The sequence below is a fragment of the Geotrypetes seraphini genome, chromosome 2, assembly GCF_902459505.1.
Source record: "Geotrypetes seraphini chromosome 2, aGeoSer1.1, whole genome shotgun sequence".
NCBI lineage: Eukaryota > Metazoa > Chordata > Amphibia > Gymnophiona > Dermophiidae > Geotrypetes > Geotrypetes seraphini.
In genome coordinates this window covers 76,783,401-76,802,490 of record NC_047085.1, presented here as the reverse complement: position 1 = coordinate 76,802,490, position 19,090 = coordinate 76,783,401, and the positions used below count along the sequence as shown (strand labels likewise).

General features: G+C 45.8%; 1 protein-coding gene across 4 annotated transcripts in view; it reads right to left on the bottom strand.

Moving 5' to 3' along the window:
* Nucleotides 1-19,090, bottom strand: part of LOC117355126 (RNA-binding protein 12B-like) — a 180,913-nt gene that overhangs the window by 107,647 nt on the left and 54,176 nt on the right. The window lies entirely within an intron of this gene.

The window sequence follows — 19,090 nt, the reverse complement described above, 5'->3', positions numbered from 1 at the left end:
GAGAGCCCATCCTGATATCCTGAATTAAGATTTGTGCCTGAATTAAGATTAATGAAGAAAAATAAATAACCAAAACAAGAATTGACCCTGATCACTCCATAAAAAGGAGCCCAAGCGAAACAAGAAACTTGTGGAGAGTTGATTGCCAAAATGAAGGCTTTATTGGAACAAATAAATAATCGACATAAAAATGTATAATCCACATAATAATGTCTAGGGCCTGAACCACTGGAAACATATGGACCCAACACAGTCTGTGTTTCAACACTATTGACTTCCTCAGGGGTCCCTATAGGTCCTATATGCAGGCTTGTGCATTAGATAATAAAACCAAGCAATAAACCTCTGCACTAGTCAAAATGTACTTTCACTATCAAGTACCGTATTTTCTCGCATATAACGCGCGCGTTATACGTGGTTTTTACACACTGCTCATACCCTTGCGCGTTGTACAAAATTTTTTTTACATAGTTTCCCCCCCCCCCCCCGACGCCCGATTCATCACCTGGAAGGAGCGCTCGCACTCCCACCCCGAAGGACCGCTCGCACCCCCACAGCTTCCCCCCCTCCCCCATGGAGAAGCTGTCTACATTGTTTCCGGATGCCAGCCCAGCTGCTTCCTCTGCCAGCGGTCCTGCCCCTTCTCAGAGCCCTGTGCTGCGCTGCTTCCTCTTCAGGTGGTCACGCCCTTTCTCTGATGTCAGAGAAAGGGCGGGACCGCCGGAAGAAAAAGCAGCACAGCAGGGCTCAGAGAAGGGGTGGGACCGCCGGCAGAGGAAACAGCTGGGCTCGCTGGCATCCGGAAACAAGATAGACCAGCTTCTCCATGGGGGAGGGGGGGAGGCTGTGGGGGTGCGAGCGGTTCTTCGGGTGGGGGTGCGAGCGGTCCTTTGGGATGGGAGTGCGAGCGCTCCTTCGGGGTGGGGGTGCGAGCGGTCCTGCGGGGGGGTGAATCGGACGTTGGGGGGGGGCATCAGGCTTTCAGGGTAGGGACAAGACTTCAAGGAGGAAAGGAGAGTCGGGGCGGGCGAAAACAGAGTCAGGGTCTCCAGAGGAGAGTCGGGGCGGGCGAAAGGAGAGTCGGGCAGCATGCGCGGTATATGGGTGTGCGCGGTATATAAAAATTTATGTACATAAATATGTGTTTTCTGCGCGCTATACCCGTGTGCGCGTTTTACACGGGTGCGCGTTATCTATGTGAAAATATGGTACATTTTGACTATTGCATTTTGACTAGTGCAGAGGTTTATCACTTGGTTTAATTATTATCTAATCCACAAGCCTTCGTATAGGATCTATAGGGACCCCTGAGGAAGACAACAGTGTCAAAACACGGACCGTGTTGGGTCCATATGTTTCCAGTGGCTCAGGCCCTAGACATTATTATGTGGATTATACATTTTTATGTGGATTATTTATTTGTTCCAATAAATCCTTCATCTTGGACATCAACTCTACACAAATAAATAATTAACCCCATTTCTCCCCAAATACACATGACGAGTATCAAAACAAATGAGCTGCTGAAATCTAGTAAAATAAACATCCAGATTTTGCTTTTCATGCAGTGTATTTAAATTCATTAAGGTCCATGAGAATTTGGGATACTGAGTTAATCAGTCCATCAATTTCTACTGCTATTTTAGAAAATATAAATAGTTACTAAAAATGTTATGGATGGCATGTGTCCATAGGCTGAAGAACGTTATCTGCAAATATATTCACAAATGCTTTCATTCCAGACACAAACAAGCAACACATTTTTCTACACTAAAATATTAAATTCTTAAAATCATTTACTTGAATACCATTTTAATAGCCTCAAAAGCAGTCCAAAGCTTATAAGTAATATGGTTTCACTGTCGTACACCTTGAAAATTAAACCCAACTCTTAATGCAAAAAAACAAAACAAAAAAAAAACCTTAAGCACAAAAAAGAAAAACGTTATTGAATTTCAGGTACTTCATTTGTGCTAACAATTGTTCCATGTGCAATTCAGAACTGGAGCTTAATGAGCAGTCCAAATTCAACTCATCTGTGCAAGTGAGCTCATGATTCAATGACAAATATAATATGTCTTCCTTCAGATTTTTTTTGGGGGGAGGGGTTTATTTAAATAGCAAAAAATTATTGATAAAAAATAAACACATTTCAGGTTACTGAAGGATAAAGCTGGTTCATCAAAACAAATCTCTCACTAGACAAAAAAAATGATAGAACCCTAATCTCCATAATATTTATAGGGAAATATAAGATTTGCTTTATTTGGCTTACTAGCTTTATAGCCCGTTACATTAACGGGTGCTAGAATATGTGTGTGTGTGTGTCTGTCTTTATTTCTTTCTCTCTCTGTCTCCTAAGCCGCTTTCTGTATTTCTGTCTTTCTTTCTTTTGGCTGTCCACCACCACCCCTTGCGTGTTCCCCCTGTCCATTCTCCCTTCTTTTTACCTCCCCTGTGTCCACCACCACCCCTTCACTGCTCCCCTTATCCAGCAGCAGCCCTTCTCCCTTTGTTTTACCTCCCCCCTGTCCATCAGCACCTATTCCTGCTCCCCCTGTCCAGCAGTAGGCCTCCCTTCATTTCCTCCCCCCTCCCCCTGTCCTTCAGCAACTCTTCCTGCTCCCTCTGTCCAGCAGTAAGCCTCCCTTCATTTCCCTCCCCCTGTCCATCAGCACCTCTTCCTGCTCCCCCTGTCCAGGTGAGTTAGTACAGGCCCAGTCTCTGCCGTTCTCCCCGGAGTTTGTTCTTTACTCGGATAGAGAATCCTTGCCGCCCCCTCCTTCACTTCCCGCGGGCCCGACTACGAACCTGGTGATTCCAGCAGCATGTGCAGCAGTTTTCACACGCTGCTTCGGGTCCTTCTAATGCCTTGATTTACTCTGGCACGTCCCTGATGACATCATCAGAGACGCGGCAGAGCAAATCAGGGCTTTAGAAGGGCCTGAAGCAGCGTGTGAAGACTGCTGCACACGCTGCTTGAATCGCCAGGTTCGTAGTCGGGTCCGCAGGCAGGGAAGGGAAGGGGGGTGGCAAAGGACTCGGACTCCTCTGGTCTGTCGCGGAGGCCGGCCCGGCTCCATTTCTCGGTTCGTCCCGGAGAGGGGAGGGGGTGGTGCAGGAGGCGCTCTAAGTGTAAGGGAGCCAGAAGAGGAGCCGCCGCCGCCGCTGTGAACTTTAAAATAAGGGAGCCAGAGCCGGCAAGAATGCACAACACCTTGCAATCTGCGAGAGAGGGAGCGTTAGCCACGGACCTACGGATCACAGATCTTGCAGGTATGAGTGCGCATGCGCGGCTAGCGTTTTATTATATAGGATGAGGAAGGATTATTAAACAATCTGTCTATAATGATTATAAGTATACTGGAGAATGCTTGAATATTTCTTTAGAATGCAGCTTCATTCTAGGTTGAAAGAATGGAAGATTAGGTTTCTACCTTCGATAAACCTCTCTGTTAGTCCCTGTAGGATTCCATACGCTAGGTGTTCAATTCTAACCAGCAATCTGGGAGTTGCAGAAATCCAACACTTTTCTAAGCATGTTCCTCCCACATCCCCCACCCGCCTTTTAGACTGAGAGCTACAAATATATCCAGTTTCAGTTGAGTCCCAAAGCCATGTAACAAACCTGAACAAATCCATGACAAGGGGGTATGGGGAAGATCCCCAGCAACATAATTTATGAACTGGTCTGCTCTGCAAAACATGAAACAAATAATAAATAGGCACAAAGGCAATCCAGCAAAACATTGAGAAACAATGTAGAACTAACCTGCTGCATGCAAAAAGCACCCACGAGAGAGCCTTCAGTAAATCATACTCACAGAAGTGGAAAACTACTCACAGGATCCATCAACTGCCTGAAGAGACTTCAAGCCTGCAAGGAGAACAATCAAGGTAGAAAGAAGCAACCAAGGTAGAAACAACCAAATGCATACAGAGAAGGCAGGTCATATGGAATCCTATAGGGACTGACAGAAGATTATAGAAAGTAGAAACCTAATCTTGTCTGTTACGTCCCTTCCAGATTCCATAAACTAGATGATGTACCAATGCAATGGGAACAGCTAGGGAGGGACAGAAGAGCCTGCTCTCAACACCGAGTTCCCAAAAGCGGCATCAGAACAAGCCACCACAGCCACTCAGCAAAACTGGGTAAAAGTATGGCCAGTAGCCACCCTGCCAATTTCATGAGGATGAACCGTGCAAGACTTCGTCCACGACGCAGCCACACTTCCAGTCAAGTGGGCTTTAAGCAAAATTAGCAGCTGCTTGCCACATGTGATGTAAGCCGCCGAAATGGCCATTCAAATCCATTGTGCGATCGAAGGCCTGGATGCCAGCCAACCACAGCAAAGCGCAGCAGTCAGGAGAAAAAGGTGATCAGACAACCTGAAATCATTAGTCCTCTCCAAATAGTGGAGCAAGACTCTCCAGACATCTAACTTGCATAAGATCTGATCTTTGCACTCTGAATCTGTGGAATGAAACGCAGGCAAATTAACCTCCTGGTTGACATGGAAGGTCGATATCACCTTCGGCAGAAAGGTAGGTACTGTAATAATAATAATATCAGTTTATATACCGCAGGACCGTGAAGTTCTATGCGGTTTACAAAGATTAAAAGATGGCACAAATTGATTGAACTTAACAGGGTGGAAGCTAGTGATTAACAGCTCAAGGGATCAGTTATTGAGGAGAAAGAGTTGTACGGGTCAGCTGCCTAGATACTTCAGGAACAGATATGTTCTTAGGTGTTTCCTGAATTCCCCATAAGTAGTAGGCGTAAGCAATTGTTCTAGATCTTTACCCCATAATGCTGCCTGATGTGAGAAAAGGTGTTGATGGTGTCTTTTGAGTTTACATCCTCTAATTGGAGGGAAAACGAAGTTCAAATGTGAGCTTCTCATGTCTGTTGGCTGAAAAGGAGAAAAGGTCAGTTATGTATTTAGGGGCTAGACCGCATAAGTACTTTAAAGCAGAAATAGGCGAACTTAAACTTTACGCGTGCCTTCAGCTGTCGGTAGTAAGGTGTCACATGATCAAACTTCTTCAGCTCGAAAATCAGTTTGACCACTGCATTTTGCACTAATTGTAATCGTTGCATATTCTTTTGGGAAATTGCTAAATAGGCGATGTTACAGTAATCAAGTTGACTCAGTACGAGGAACTGTACCAGGATTCTAAATGCTGACATATCAAAATATGCTCTAATGGATCGAAGTTTCCAGAGAGTGAAAAAACCCTTTCTTGATTAAGGAATCTACCTGGTCCTTCATGGTTAAGCACTGGTCTAATGTTACACCCAATACCTTCATAGTAGACTGAATAGTATGGAGGACAACTCTTGCTTCTGTAATACAAAGGGAAAGGAAGATGCAAGGGAGGTCGCAAATAAAGTGCCCCTCTCATACTGGATGAGCAGTAAGCAAACTAGCGCTTCTGCGCACTCTAAAACATGGTAACATAGTAAATGACGGCAAATAAAGACATGAACGGTCCATCCAGTCTGCCATAAGTTAAACTCATTAAAAAACACAGTAAATGACGGCAAATAAAGACATGAACGGTCCATCCAGTCTGCCATAAGTTAAACTCATTAAAAAACACATGATTAGATTATCTTGTCTTCTTTGATATTTCTGGGCCGTAGACTGTAAAGTCTGGTATTGTCCTACATTTTAAATGCTGAAGTTGCCGTCCAAGCTCACTCCTGCCTATCCAACCATCCCGTTGTTTGCAGGACATCTACCGAAAAGGCTGGCCAGTAACATCCTCCTGTTCCATATTAGTGGAGTTCACATTGATGCCTACCCCAGCCCACCCTATATATGAAACACAGACAGTGCAGGTCTGTCCCAATACCGGCCTTAGTTCTTTACATCCTTCATTTTCTACTTGGATATCCTCTATTTTTATCCCATGCTTTTTTGAATTCCATCACTGTTTTCCTCTCCACCACTCGGGAGGACATTCCAGGCATCTACCACCCTCTCCGTGAAGGAATTTCCTAACATTGCTCCTAAGTCTTCCTCCCTGTAACCTCAAATTATGCCTTCTAGTTTTACCATTTTTTCTTCTCTGGAAAAGATTTGGGTTTATATTAATGCCTTTCAAGTATTTACCGTAAACGTTTGTATCATATCTCCTCTGTCCCTCCTCTCCGCCAGAGTATACATATTTAGATTTTCCATTCTCTTTTCATATTTCTTTTGGTTCAAATCTCTTACCATTTTCATCGCCTTCCTTTGGATCGCTTCAAGTCTTTTTATATCCCTCACAGATATAATGATCTCTAAGAGAAAATGTCAATGTGAATACTCAATAATAATAATAACTTTATTCTTCTATACCGCCACAATCAGATGTTATACATACACTCAGAAATGTGTAATCTTGCCAAGAACCGAAATCTCTATAGCCAGACCCACCATCCGATCATTGTGTATGAGAAAATAGTGGAATTCTCAAAAACGTTTCATTCATGTAGTGCATGTGCCTTTTATAACATAAAAACTAGATTTAAACAAAAAAAATAAACTTAGCTCTCGGGGTTATGAGGGTCCCGACGCAGACCACATTTTGAAAATCTGTGTCAAGGCACCCATAGAGAAAAGAAACTTTAAGGCTCTCAATGCATGTTATAAAAGGCACATGCACTATATAAATGAAACGCTTTTGAGAATTCCACTAATATTTTCTCATGCACAATGATCAAATGGTGGGGCTGGCTATAAGGACTTCAGTCCTTGGCAAGATTATAAATTTCTGAGTGTATGTATAATATCTTTATTAGTATTGAGTATTTATATTGAAATTTTCTCTTAGAGATCATTGTATCTGTGTTTGAAACATTTTTCTGATCTCTACATATTCACACCACCAAATAGTTTTGGTACATTTCCCTATTTATGTTTTATATCCTTCGCAAGATATAGCCTCCAAAACTCCAAAAAGTGTGGCCTCACCAATGACCTATACATGGACATCAACACCTCCCTTCTTCTGCTGGTTACTCCTCTTTCTATACAGCCTAGCATCCTTCTGGCTGCAGCCACCGCCTTATCACACTGTTTAGATGCCTTTAGATCCTCAGAGACAATCACCCCAAGGTCCCTTTCTCCATTTGTGCTTATCAGCCTCTCGTCTCCCAGCACATACGGTTCCCTCGGATTTCTACCCCCAAAAATACATCACTCTGCACTTCTTCACATTGAATGTTAGTTGCTAGACCATTCTTTTAACTTTTGAAGATCCTTTTTCATATTTTCCACTCTCCCTGGAGTGTCCACTCTGTTACAAATCTTGGTATCATCCGCAAAAAGGTTAACCTTACCTTTTAACCCTCCAGCAATGTCACTCACAAACATATTGAACAGAATCGGTCAAAACACTGAGCCTTGAGGCACTCCACTACTCACCTGACCCTCCTCCGAGCGAATTCCATTTACCACTACCCTCTGGCGTCTGGCCTGCAACCTGAACTTTAAGGAAGGCCACTGCTAAACCTTTTTTCTAGGCCCACCTGAAGAAAAACCAGGACCACCGAAATGGGAACCCTATCAGGCTCCACTTGATCCTTAGCACACCACTGTTAGAAAGCCTTCCACGCTTTGGCATAAGAAGCCATAGTAGAGGGTTTCATCGAGCACAAAAGAGTCGAGATAACTACATCTGAAAGACTGCGATTCATCAAGGCTGAGCGCTCATGAGTCATGTCATAAGACCAAAGCACTGTGGGTTCTCCCTGACTGAGAAGATATCAATGAAGAGGGAGGGAGTTTCTCATCCCGCTGAAGATGAGAAGAGATCCGCATACCATGGGCAACAAGGCCAGTCTGGAGCTATTAGAATCACCAGGACAGGATATGTTGCTATCCAGCGGAGGACCTGACCGACCAGAGGCCAAGAAGGGAACACATATAGGAGTTTGTGAACCGGCCAGGGCTGAACCAAGGCATCCGGCTCTAGGCTTTCACACAAGTTTGTTGACTGAAAAAGCGCCTGGCCTTTGAGTTTTCTGCTGAAGCTATTTGTTTAGGGATGCCTACGATCTTTAAAGCCCTAATGGATTTACTTTGTTAAAATTAATTTTCTCTTTGAGTGCCTTGTAACAAATTACCCAACCTTTCGTTTTTTCCCTTTTTTCTTAAACCCTTATTGTAACTTTGCCCCCTTTCCCTCGCTTTCCTGTTAGTCATTATTGAAAATTGAAATTCACTGTTTTTAAATGTTTATTAATGTTTCTATGTTTTACGATATTATGTACATCGCTTAGAATATTTAAATAGGCGATATATCAAGAGTTAAATAAACTTGAAACTTGAAACCCCAGCATAAGAGATAAGAGAATATGCACTTCCACCCAGCAGAACAGCACGCAAACCTTCTGGTCCAAGGAAGCATTTCTTGTGCTCCTTTGATGATTTATATACGTCACCATTGAGATTTTGTCTGAGAATACTTGCACTGCTTTTCCTTCAGAAGAGACTGGAAAGTAAGTAACGCTAACCGAATCGACCAAAGTGCCAGACGATTGATTGACCAATGTTTCGGATGAGGAGTCCACTGTCTCTGAATGGAGCAATCCCCACAGTGAGCACCTCAACCCAACAGACTGACATCTGTCATACGAGTCATCCACTTGGAAATCTGAGGAAGCCAGCCCTGGCAGAGAGCCTCCCCCTAAAGCCACCAGCTCAAGCTGCTGCAAGCTGGCACCATCCAGAGGAGCAGCATTTGAAGGAGATGACGCTGCGGAACCACAGAAAGGGGCTCTTGTAAAGGATGCGTATGCTCTGGCCCACAGGACCGCCTCCAAGGCTGGCATTGATCCCAGAACCTGCATATAAAGCCAGGCTGTGGGAACTGGACAGTCCAAGAGATCTCTGATCTGTTGTTGAAGTTTCTGTTTGCGTGCCTCGGGGAGAAAAACACGACTGTCTGGTGTCAAAGAGAAGGCCTAGATACTCCAGGGACTGGGAGGGCATCAAGCGGCTCTTCCTGAAGTTGCCAATGCCTAAGGCAGAGACACCCCGGTCTCCAAGGCACTTTCGCACTCGTGACAAGACAGATCCCGGTTCAACCAGTTGTCCAAGAAAGGATGGACCTGGACCCCCTGCTAGCAGAGGAAAGCCACCACAACTACCATCACCTTGATTAAAGTGCAGGGCGCCATCACGAGACCAATGAGCAGAACTGCGAAATGGAAATGCTGTTACAGAACATGGAAAATGCATACACCTATGATGCTCCACGTAGATCAGAATATGGATCTCTGAGAGATCCAAGGATGCTAGAAACTCTCCTGGAGAGAGAGCAGCTATCACTGTGTGCTCTGTTTCCATGTAGAAATGAGAAATCCACAAGAAGCGGTTGACCAACTTTAGATCCAGAATGTGTCTCCAATAGAGAGCTGCATGGGAACGGGAGTGGGAATCCCGCGGGACCCTTGGGTTCCCCCCTTGGGTCATGGGGATCCCGTGGGGATGCCTCCTCGGGTCGCGGGGATCCCACGGGGTTGGAGGCAGCGAGAGGCTCCTCTTCTTTTCCTACCTGCTCACACAAGTAGCCGACCGAAGTCTAACCCCCGACATCAGAGCAGGCGTCAGAGAGAAGACTCCATGTCAGTCACATGCAGGGTAGCAGGCAGACCTCTTCCTGGCTGAAGAACACGTAACTGTCGCCTCTGGCCACCTCATGGGGGGCCGCGCAGTTCTTCTCCTCCAAGAACCAGTAGTTGAGGTAGGCGGGAACCTTGAGCGCCAGTGAGCAGTAGAATGGCTGGTCGGAGGTGGCGTACTTGGGCGCTCTGTAGAGCAGGGGAGCAGTGGTGAAGACACCCTTTACTAGAAAGACGCAAACTGAGTTCGGGAATAGGGTGAGTTAGAAGCTCTCCTTAAAAGCTCTTCAAGGATGGGTTCCAAGTCCTTCCTCCAGACAGATCTCAACACAAGAACTCTTGGTATGGATGGTGAGAGGTCCCCCTCTCTCTCAAATCCAAACCCTCAGCCTCTGTCCCACCAGCAGTTCAACAACCCCCCCCCTCCCAATTCTTCCAACCTGTTGCACACAACTGTCTTTCTCCAGTCTCTCACTCCCTCTGATGCCTTTTCTGCTGTTTCTCCGGCAGGGCAGAGGGAGAGCCAAGGCGAGAAGTGGTGTTGGAGGGAGCGGGGTGCTGGAGAAGAAAAACGGCAGGTGATTTCAGGCAAGAGTAAGAAGGTAGGATTGGGGGGGAGGGAATGAGATTAAAGCGGCTGTGTTGGATGGCAGGCTGGGAAGAGATGGTAGACCACAGGGTGAAGAGGGTGCTTAAAGGGTGAAGGAAGTCAAATGTGTGTGGTTTGGTCTCTGTGGTGGGCAGTGGTTGGCAATTGAAAGTGTGGGAGTTCTTTGGTTGAGAGCTTTGGAGAGCAGCGCCTCCCCCCCCCCCCCCCCCGTCTTCCGAATGGTTCTGCCCACTGGAAGCAGAATGTGTTCATCCCTGCTGCACCCATTCGCCAATGGACCACCACGGCGTGATGGCCTGCTCCAGCACCATGCACACCAGGGCATACATGGAGCAGAGGAAAAACTTGAGCTCTGATGAGCAATGCACATTCACCTGCTGGTAGAACTAGTGTACCTCCAGGTCGGCGTTCTCCTGGTTCTTGTGGCCCAGCAGTTCCAGTTAATTACCAGGTAACAGTAATTGGAAAGGCACCAGAGAATTTTCTAGCCTGAAATCCAACCATACTTGGTTTGTTTGGGCTTTTACTGCTTTATTTTGATGATGCCAGTTATGGAAAAATGCTCAATATATAGGGCCATGATGGTCTGGTTGTAGGCGATGTCCAGCACAGGGGGATGGAGATAGGCTGGCAGAAGCTGTGGTCCTGGATGTAGATGCCCCTTTCCCCGTGGAACTGGCACACCACCCAACATTTCAGGAAGGGTAGCAGCGGAGAGGCAGGACGGTGCCAGACGCCAGGGACAGGTGAATCGGAGCAAAAAAAAAATCACTGCAAAAAACAAACAAACACATTTGGGGGGAGAAATCCTCAATTTTGTGGCTTGTGGAGATCATACGGATCTGCTGTTCAAAGAAAGTTTTCAGGAACAAGCTCATGGGTGCTCAGTATTTCCAAATAGGCCCTGCACATGATTGACACAAAGTCTTTCCTCCGACGTCGTGAGAAGACTTCTGGTTGGCTACATGTTCGTGCTGTAGGCAGGAAAAGACAGCGAGCCTCTTAGCTTGAGCTGCCTCCAACCCCTGCTGTTATCTGGACGCAAATGCGGGACACAGAAGGGGTCGAATGTGGGAGGCAAATGTGAGACACAGAAGGGGGGAAGAAGTGTGATTTTGGACACAGAACTTCAAGGCATGAACTTAGGAGAGTATGGAGGAAGGTAGGGAAAGAGATTCTGAGGTGGAGGTGGGAATAGAAAGGGAGAATTGGGTGTGTCGGTAAGAGGGAAAGAGAGATGATTGTGTACATAGGGAATGGAAGAAAGGAGAATTTTTGGTCATAGGGAGGGAGTGAGGTACAGATGAGAGGGAGAAATGTGGTGGAAAAGGAACAGTGGAACAGATTGAAAGGGATGCAAGAGGGAGGAATGTTGGACATAGTGGTGAAGGGAATGGAGGGAGAGATGTGGCATGGTGCTGGAGAAATGTTGGGCACTGGGTTGGTGGGCAGGGGCGAAAGATGCTGCACATGGTCCGGGGGAAGAGAGAGGGATAAATGCTGGACCATGATAGGAGGAACCAATGGACAGCAACAGAAGAATTTACAGAAGATGGGAAAGCAGAAAAAAGAAACTGGGACCAACTTGATGGAAAAATAAGTCTCCAGATAACAAAGGTAAAAAACGGAATTTATTGACTAAAATAGGTTAGCTTTGAGAAATGTATATAGCAGATGTCTTTGTATTGTGTTCAAAAGAAAAGGAAATGCATTTCTGAAGTACTTGCTGACCCTTGCTATGGCTGGTAGAGATCCCCAAGCACCGCCAGCAGAGATGGCCAGAACTCCCCTCCACCAAGCGCAGCAGTCGCTGGCAGCATTCATGAGCCATTGAGATGCTAGCATCTGTGACTCAAGGACACTACTGCTGCCTGCCAAACTTGCCAAAAGGGACCCCCAGCCAACTGCAGATGAAGTCCTCAGCTGACAGCTTTGGGGTCCTCATCAGTTGAGTATTTAATTCAATAGCATAATTAAATGAAATAACTATTTCTGAAGTTTATAGGGATGGGCGGGGATGGAGGGGATTCCTCACGGGGACTGGTGGGGACGGGTTGGATTTTGGCAGGGACGGGTGGGATTTCTGTCCCCGTGCAACTCTCTAGTCTCCAATCCTCTGAGCCTTTCTGGGGCATGATGGAGCATAAGGAGAATCAGCCTAAACCCAATTCTGGAACGAGTTCCATCGCTCCAATGTCTAAGAGACATTGCAGAGTATCAGGGACCCTGGACTCCTTTTCCAGCTAACCTGCCAGAGTCCAGAAACAAATATGAAGGCAGGCAAAGGAGGTCTAACTTGTGCCCCTCCCAAACGATGTCCAGCATCCCACTAATCCGAGAAAAGTCGAGTCCACTCCTGATAAAACTGAGAAGTTGGCCTCCAATATGAGGAAGCCCCGCCTGACCCCTGGAGTCATCAGGGCACTGTAGGTGCAGCTGCTGCATGGGATCCTGAGGCCTAATGCCTGGAATTGGAACTGTTATAAAGGGGGCAGTAGCCCTGAGAATTTCTCTGGGAGGAAGAACCTGCGGATCCCTGACGACACCTGCGGGAGGAACGATAAGCACAACAATTCACTCCCAACCATCCAGCAAAACTTACTCACAGGGAGAGACTTAGGGTGGTGCTAGGCAACACCAGTGATGAGATTATTTAGACCTTTACCAAAAATGAGTTGGCTCTTGAAAGGAATTGGGGCAGATAAATGGCAGATGAAGTTTAATGTAGAAAAATGCAAAGTGATGCACTTAGGCAGAAAAAATAAAGAACACAAGTATAGTATGTCAGGTGCAACTCTGGGAAAATCTGAACAGGAAAAGGACCTGGGAGTATTAATCGATAGGACACTGAAGCCGTCGGTGTAATGTGCGGCGGCAGCGAAGAACGCGAATAGAATGCTAGGCATGATAAAGAAGGGAATCACGAGTAGATCGGAGAAAGTCATAATGCCGCTTTATAGAGCGATGGTCAGACCACACTTGGAATACTGCGTCTAGCATTGGTCTCCATACCTAAAGAAGGATATCATACTACTAGAGAGGGTGCAGAGACGAGCAACAAAGTTGGTGAAAGGTATGGAGAACCTGGATTACGAGGAAAGACTTAAGAGACTGGGGTTGTTCTCCCTTGAGAAAAGGAGACTACGAGGGGATATGATCGAGACATTCAAAATACTGAAAGGAATCGACAAGATAGAGCAGAAAAAAACGTTATTTACAATGTCCAATGTGGCACGGACAAGAGGACATGGGCTGAAGCTAAGGGGGGACAAGTTCAAGACAAATATCAGGAAGTTCTGCTTCACACAACGAGTAGTGGACACTTGGAATGCTCTCCCAGAAGAGGTACCGTATTTTCACATAGATAACGCGCACCCGTGTAAAACGCGCACATGGGTATAGCGCGCAAAAAACACATATTTATGTACATAAATTTTTATATACCGCACACACCCATATACCGCGCATGCTGCCCGACTCTCCTTTTCCTCGCCCCGACTCTCCTTTCCTCCTTGAAGTCCTGTCCCTACCCTGAAAGCCTGATGCCCCCTCCCCCCGATTCACCCCCCCACAGGACCGCTCGCACCCCCACCCCGAAGGACCGCTCGCACCCCTACCCGAAGAACCGCTCGCACCCCCACAGCCTCCCCCCCCTCCCCCATGGAGAAGCTGTCTACCTTGTTTCCGGATGCCAGCGAGCCCAGCTGTTTCCTCTGCCGGCGGTCCCGCCCCCTTCTCTGAGCCCTGCTGTGCTGCTTTTTCTTCCGGCGGTCCCGCCCTTTCTCTGAAATCAGAGAAAGGGCGGGACCGCCTGAAGAGGAAGCAGCGCAGCACAGGGCTCTGAGAAGGAGCAGAACCGCCGGCAGAGGAAGCAGCTGGGCTGGCATCCGGAAACAAGGTAGACAGCTTCTCCATGGGGGAGGGGGGGAGGCTGTGGGGGTGCGAGCGGTCCTTCGGGTGGGGGTGCGAGCGGTCCTTCGGGGTGGGAGTGCGAGTGCTCCTTCCGGGTGATGAATCGGGCGTTGGGGGGGGGGGGGAACTATGTAAAAAAAAATTTGTATAACGCGCAAGGGTATGCGCGGTTTGTAAAAACCACGTATAGCGCGCGCGTTATATGCGAGAAAATACGGTAATTGCGGAATCCACCATTCTAGGATTTAAGGGTAAGTTAGATGTACATCTCCTTATGAGTGGCATGAAGTGACATGGGTAGGGGTAGGCTAGATGCACTTCTCTTTACGAAAAGCTTGGAGCGATATGGGGACCAAAACTATGCCAGGGTACACCTGGCGGGGCCTCCGCGTGTGCGGATCGCCGGACTTGATGGACCTAGGGTCTGTTCCGGAGATGGCGCTTCTTATGTTCTTATGTCTGCTTAAAGGGGCCTTTGAGGCAGAGTCCCCAGCCCAAAAATGGATCCAAAGAGTCCAGCGCGCAGACACTGCATAAGCAGAGACATTACTAAGAACTCAAATGAGATCATAAAGGGTGTCCGCCACATAATCCACATCATCCATCACCAGCAGAGGACAGGCATGCACCTCCACAGGGGACGCACTGCGCAGTCTGGTATGATAGGCTCGTCCCATAAAGGAAGCAGCCGCCACCGCTTTGATACCTAAAGACGCCACTACAAAAGCTTTCTTTTTCTTTTTAAACATAATATCCACCCTGCGATCCCAAGAGTCCTTAAGCATCACTCCCCCAACACTAGGGAGGGCTGTGCACCGAATAACCTACCTTAAGTTGTTCAAAACCTGCTGAAAATCAGGAACCAGGGGATAAAGCTTAGATATAGCATGAGAAGGTCATAAAGAGTTTTCTGGGGTATCACATTGTTCTGTAACCAGACCAAGGAGCTGTGGATGGGATGAAAAAGGCACATGAGAATGGTCCTTGACCAAAACCTGAGACGTGAAAGGTGAAGAATCCAAATTAAACTCTTTCTGAACATCTGCAATAAAAAGGTGGACAGAACCACTCTTAAAAGGGCTGTGAATAGAAGGAACAGCACCCAAATCCAGACTATCGGGGTGGCCGAGGTGACTAGTCCCGGCAAGGGAATCAGCCCTATCCAATACAGCAGCAGTGTCAGAAGACAGAAGAAGCATATCTGAATGGCAACCACTGCAATCAAACTCTGTCAGTGTCGGACGAGAGGGCTCAAAAACAGGAAGATCTACCTAGGAGTCTGAAATTTTGAAGTTTGGTACAACACCTTGGGGCAAGTTTCTGTGCCAAGTTTGAAATCTTTTGCAAACGGGCTTCCATTTCTACAGATCAGCAAAGTGGGCAAAAAAATTCACGAACAAAAATTTTTGGCAAAGTTTGGCTCCATACCGCTACTGGTAGGTAAGTCAGCTGAGGGTACAACTTTACCAGCATACATGTACCATGAGGTACTTCCAAGATTTGCAATATGAGCTTTTACAATCATGTGAAGCTGAAGATATGACCATCCAAAAAATATGGCTTTATGCACTTATGCAAATTCTCACTGTTTTTCAGATTCAAATGTCAGCAGCTTTAAACAGCATTAAAATGGAGGGAAAGGAATTTCTACCTCAGTAACAGCTCCAAATAGCCCAGACTCTTCAGACTGCCAGTTGGCCGGACATAGACTGTGACCTCCACTCCCACAGATCCTAGTCCACGCAGGCAGGGGTAAGAAAAGCAGCCTGTGCCTTGAAACCTGGGGGGTTTTCTCCAGATGCACACAGCCTGCACTTAAAACCCGTGATAAGGTCAGCAGGCAAGCAAACTCACAGGGGAAGGAACCCTGATTCTAAGAAGGCTGGTACATAGCAGGTTGGCTCCACAAATCCACCAGAGTTTCTCTGTGAAGCCGGACTGCATCTTTCCCTCCGACAGTGGACCACCGGAAGGAATTTCAAGGCACTGAAGCCACCGAACAAACAAACTTTAAACAACAACAAAAAAGTAGAGCCACTGCAAAATACTTTTTGTATGGATTGCTTGCAGAAATTGAAACTGGATATGTTTCTGGCTCTCAGTCTACCGGGGGGGGGGGGGGGGGGGGGAGAGCATATGCTCAGAAAAGTGTTGGATATCTGTAACTCCTGGATTGCGGGTTGGGATTGAATACCTAGCGTATGAAATCTGGAAGGGACATAACAGTATGCCCACATATGGCGAGTCAGGTCAATGTCATGTTTCTGGTATAAGTTGTTTCCTCATAGCTTACATCTATTTTCCTGAAATTCTGCAGCTAGCGTCTGATGTGATTTATGCTTTTCTTGCATAAGTATTTTAATTTGGAATCCTAAGATACTGTCAATTACACATTTCATCTCTGTGACAAACAGTGTCTCTCCATGCAAGTGTGATTATTGCAATTTCTAAAACAAAATGAAAAAAATTAAGATTTTTAGCTGCTTATTTTCTTTTCTCGGGTCCTACCAGACTACTCCAGATATATGGGTTATGTCTTCCTACCAAATGGAGACAGAAGAAATGCTTGTAAGCCCTTTCGTATACAGGGCACTGTGCAGCCAACTGGTCCTCAGTTTATCTGTAACAAAATAAGATATGGAAAGTATCTTACTTTCTACTCCCAAAGGATCGTGAGTGGGTGTGGTCCCAACAGAATCATCATAAGAACATAAGCAATGCCTCTGCCGGGTCAGACCCGAGGTCCATCGTGCCCAGCAGTCCGCTCACGCGGCGGCCCAACAGGTCCAGGAGCTGTGCAGTAATCCTCTATCTATACCCCTCTATCCCCTTTTCCAACAGGAAATTGTCCAATCCTTTCTTAAACCCCAGTACCGTACTCTGCCCTATTACGTCCTCTGGAAGCGCATTCCAGGTATCCACCACCCGCTGAGTAAAGAAAAACTTCCTAGCATTTGTTTTGAATCTATCCCCTTCCAATTTTTCCGAATGCCCTCTTGTTCTTTTATGTTTTGAAAATTTGAAGAATCTATCTCTCTCTACTTTCTCTATGCCCTTCATGATCTTGTAGGTTTCTATCATGTCTCCTCTGAGTCTCCGCTTTTCCAGGGAGAAGAGCTCCAGCCTCTCCAATCTTTCAGTGTATGAAAGGTTTTCCATGCCCTTAATCATTCGTGTCGCTCTCCTCTGGACCCTCTCAAGTATTGCCATATCCTTCTTAAGGTACGGTGACCAATACTGAACACAGTACTCCAGGTGCGGGCGCACCATTGCCCGATACAACGGCAGGATGACTTCTTTTGTTCTGGTCGTAATACCATTTTTAATAATACCCAACATTCTGTTTGCCTTCTTCGCGGCTGCTGCGCATTACGCCGTTGACTTCATTGTTGTATCCACCAGTACACCCAAATCTCTTTCAAGGTTACTTCCCTCTAATACTAATCCCCCCATTTGGTAGCTGAACATCGGGTTTTTTCTCCCTATATGCATGACTTTGCATTTCCCTACATTGAATTTCATCTGCCATTTATTCGCCCACTCCTCCAGTTTGTTTAGGTCCCTTTGTAGGTCCTCACACTCTTCCGTAGTTCTAACCCTTCTACAGAGTTTAGTGTCGTCCGCAAATTTTATAACTTCACAATTCGTCCCCGTTTCCAGGTCATTTATAAATATATTGAACAGCAGCGGTCCAAGTACAGACCCCTGCGGAACTCCGCTCGTGACTTTCCTCCAGCCCGAGTAGTGACCCTTCACTCCAACCCTCTGTCTCCTGCCTGCCAACCAGTGTTTGATCCAACCAGTGTTTGACTCCACCTTCAAAAGGACTAGGTGGTTTCTTGTTTTCTGTTGTACATCAATCAAAGGGTGGATTCTTTTTCAGAACCAGGCATTGCCTTTTCAGCCTGCTGGCAGTTCTCCTGACCTATATTAAAGGTGTCTTGGCTCTTTTTTTTTTTTTTTAGGCAAGGTTTATTTATTAGAATTTTTCAAAATACAAAACATGGATATATATGACAAATCATGATAAATATGAGGTACAACCAATAAATGAACAAGTACATGACAATGTGGCTAAAAGCCATTCTTACAATGAACAATATCTAAACAGCATAAAAGTGTACCTTATGACCAGCGTCAATATCCAGGAATACTAACAAGCATGAATCAAAGTAAATTAACAAAAGCGCCAAATGGCAATATGATCTAAATAAATAAATCAGTGTTTATGAAACAATATTTATAATACAATATCTATAAAACAATATAAAAGCGCTAAATACCCAGAAACAATTGAATTAAAGAGAAAAGAGAAAAGAAATTAAATGAAAAACAATATAATATACTGTATGGAAGCAAGGATATCAGGATTGAGCTGGGTATAGATAAAATTTTAACAAGTTCCATTTGGATTGAGAGTGAAGGAACCTGTTGGAAGCTTTAGCTAAATATGTTTCAGTTCGGTAGGTATAGCAAACCAAATTCCACCATTGGTTATACGAAACTTTAGATAAGTCTTTCCATGAAGATAGGAGAACTTTAAGAGCTAAAGAAATCGAAAGGTTGAAAAGAAAATGAGCAGATTCAGGCAATATGTCATTAATTGAGAAAGACTTCAGTAGAAGCATTTGGTATGTCAAGGGAATATCTATATGAAATATAGAACAAATCGTATCCCATACAGAAGACCAGAAAGAGCTGACATGGGGACAGGAAAAGAGGAGGTGTTTCAGAGTGCCTTCAGATATCTTGCAGGACCAGCAATTCTTAGAGAAAGAGGGGTTGATACGATGGGATTTCGTAGGGGTCCAGGTTGCTCTATGAAGAAGAAAGAATGATTGTTGCAGAATAGAGGCGGAGCGTGAGGTGTGAAAGGTTGATTTAAATATGTATGTCCATGCTTCATCGGAAATTGATGAATTTAGATCGCATTCCCATGAGGAACG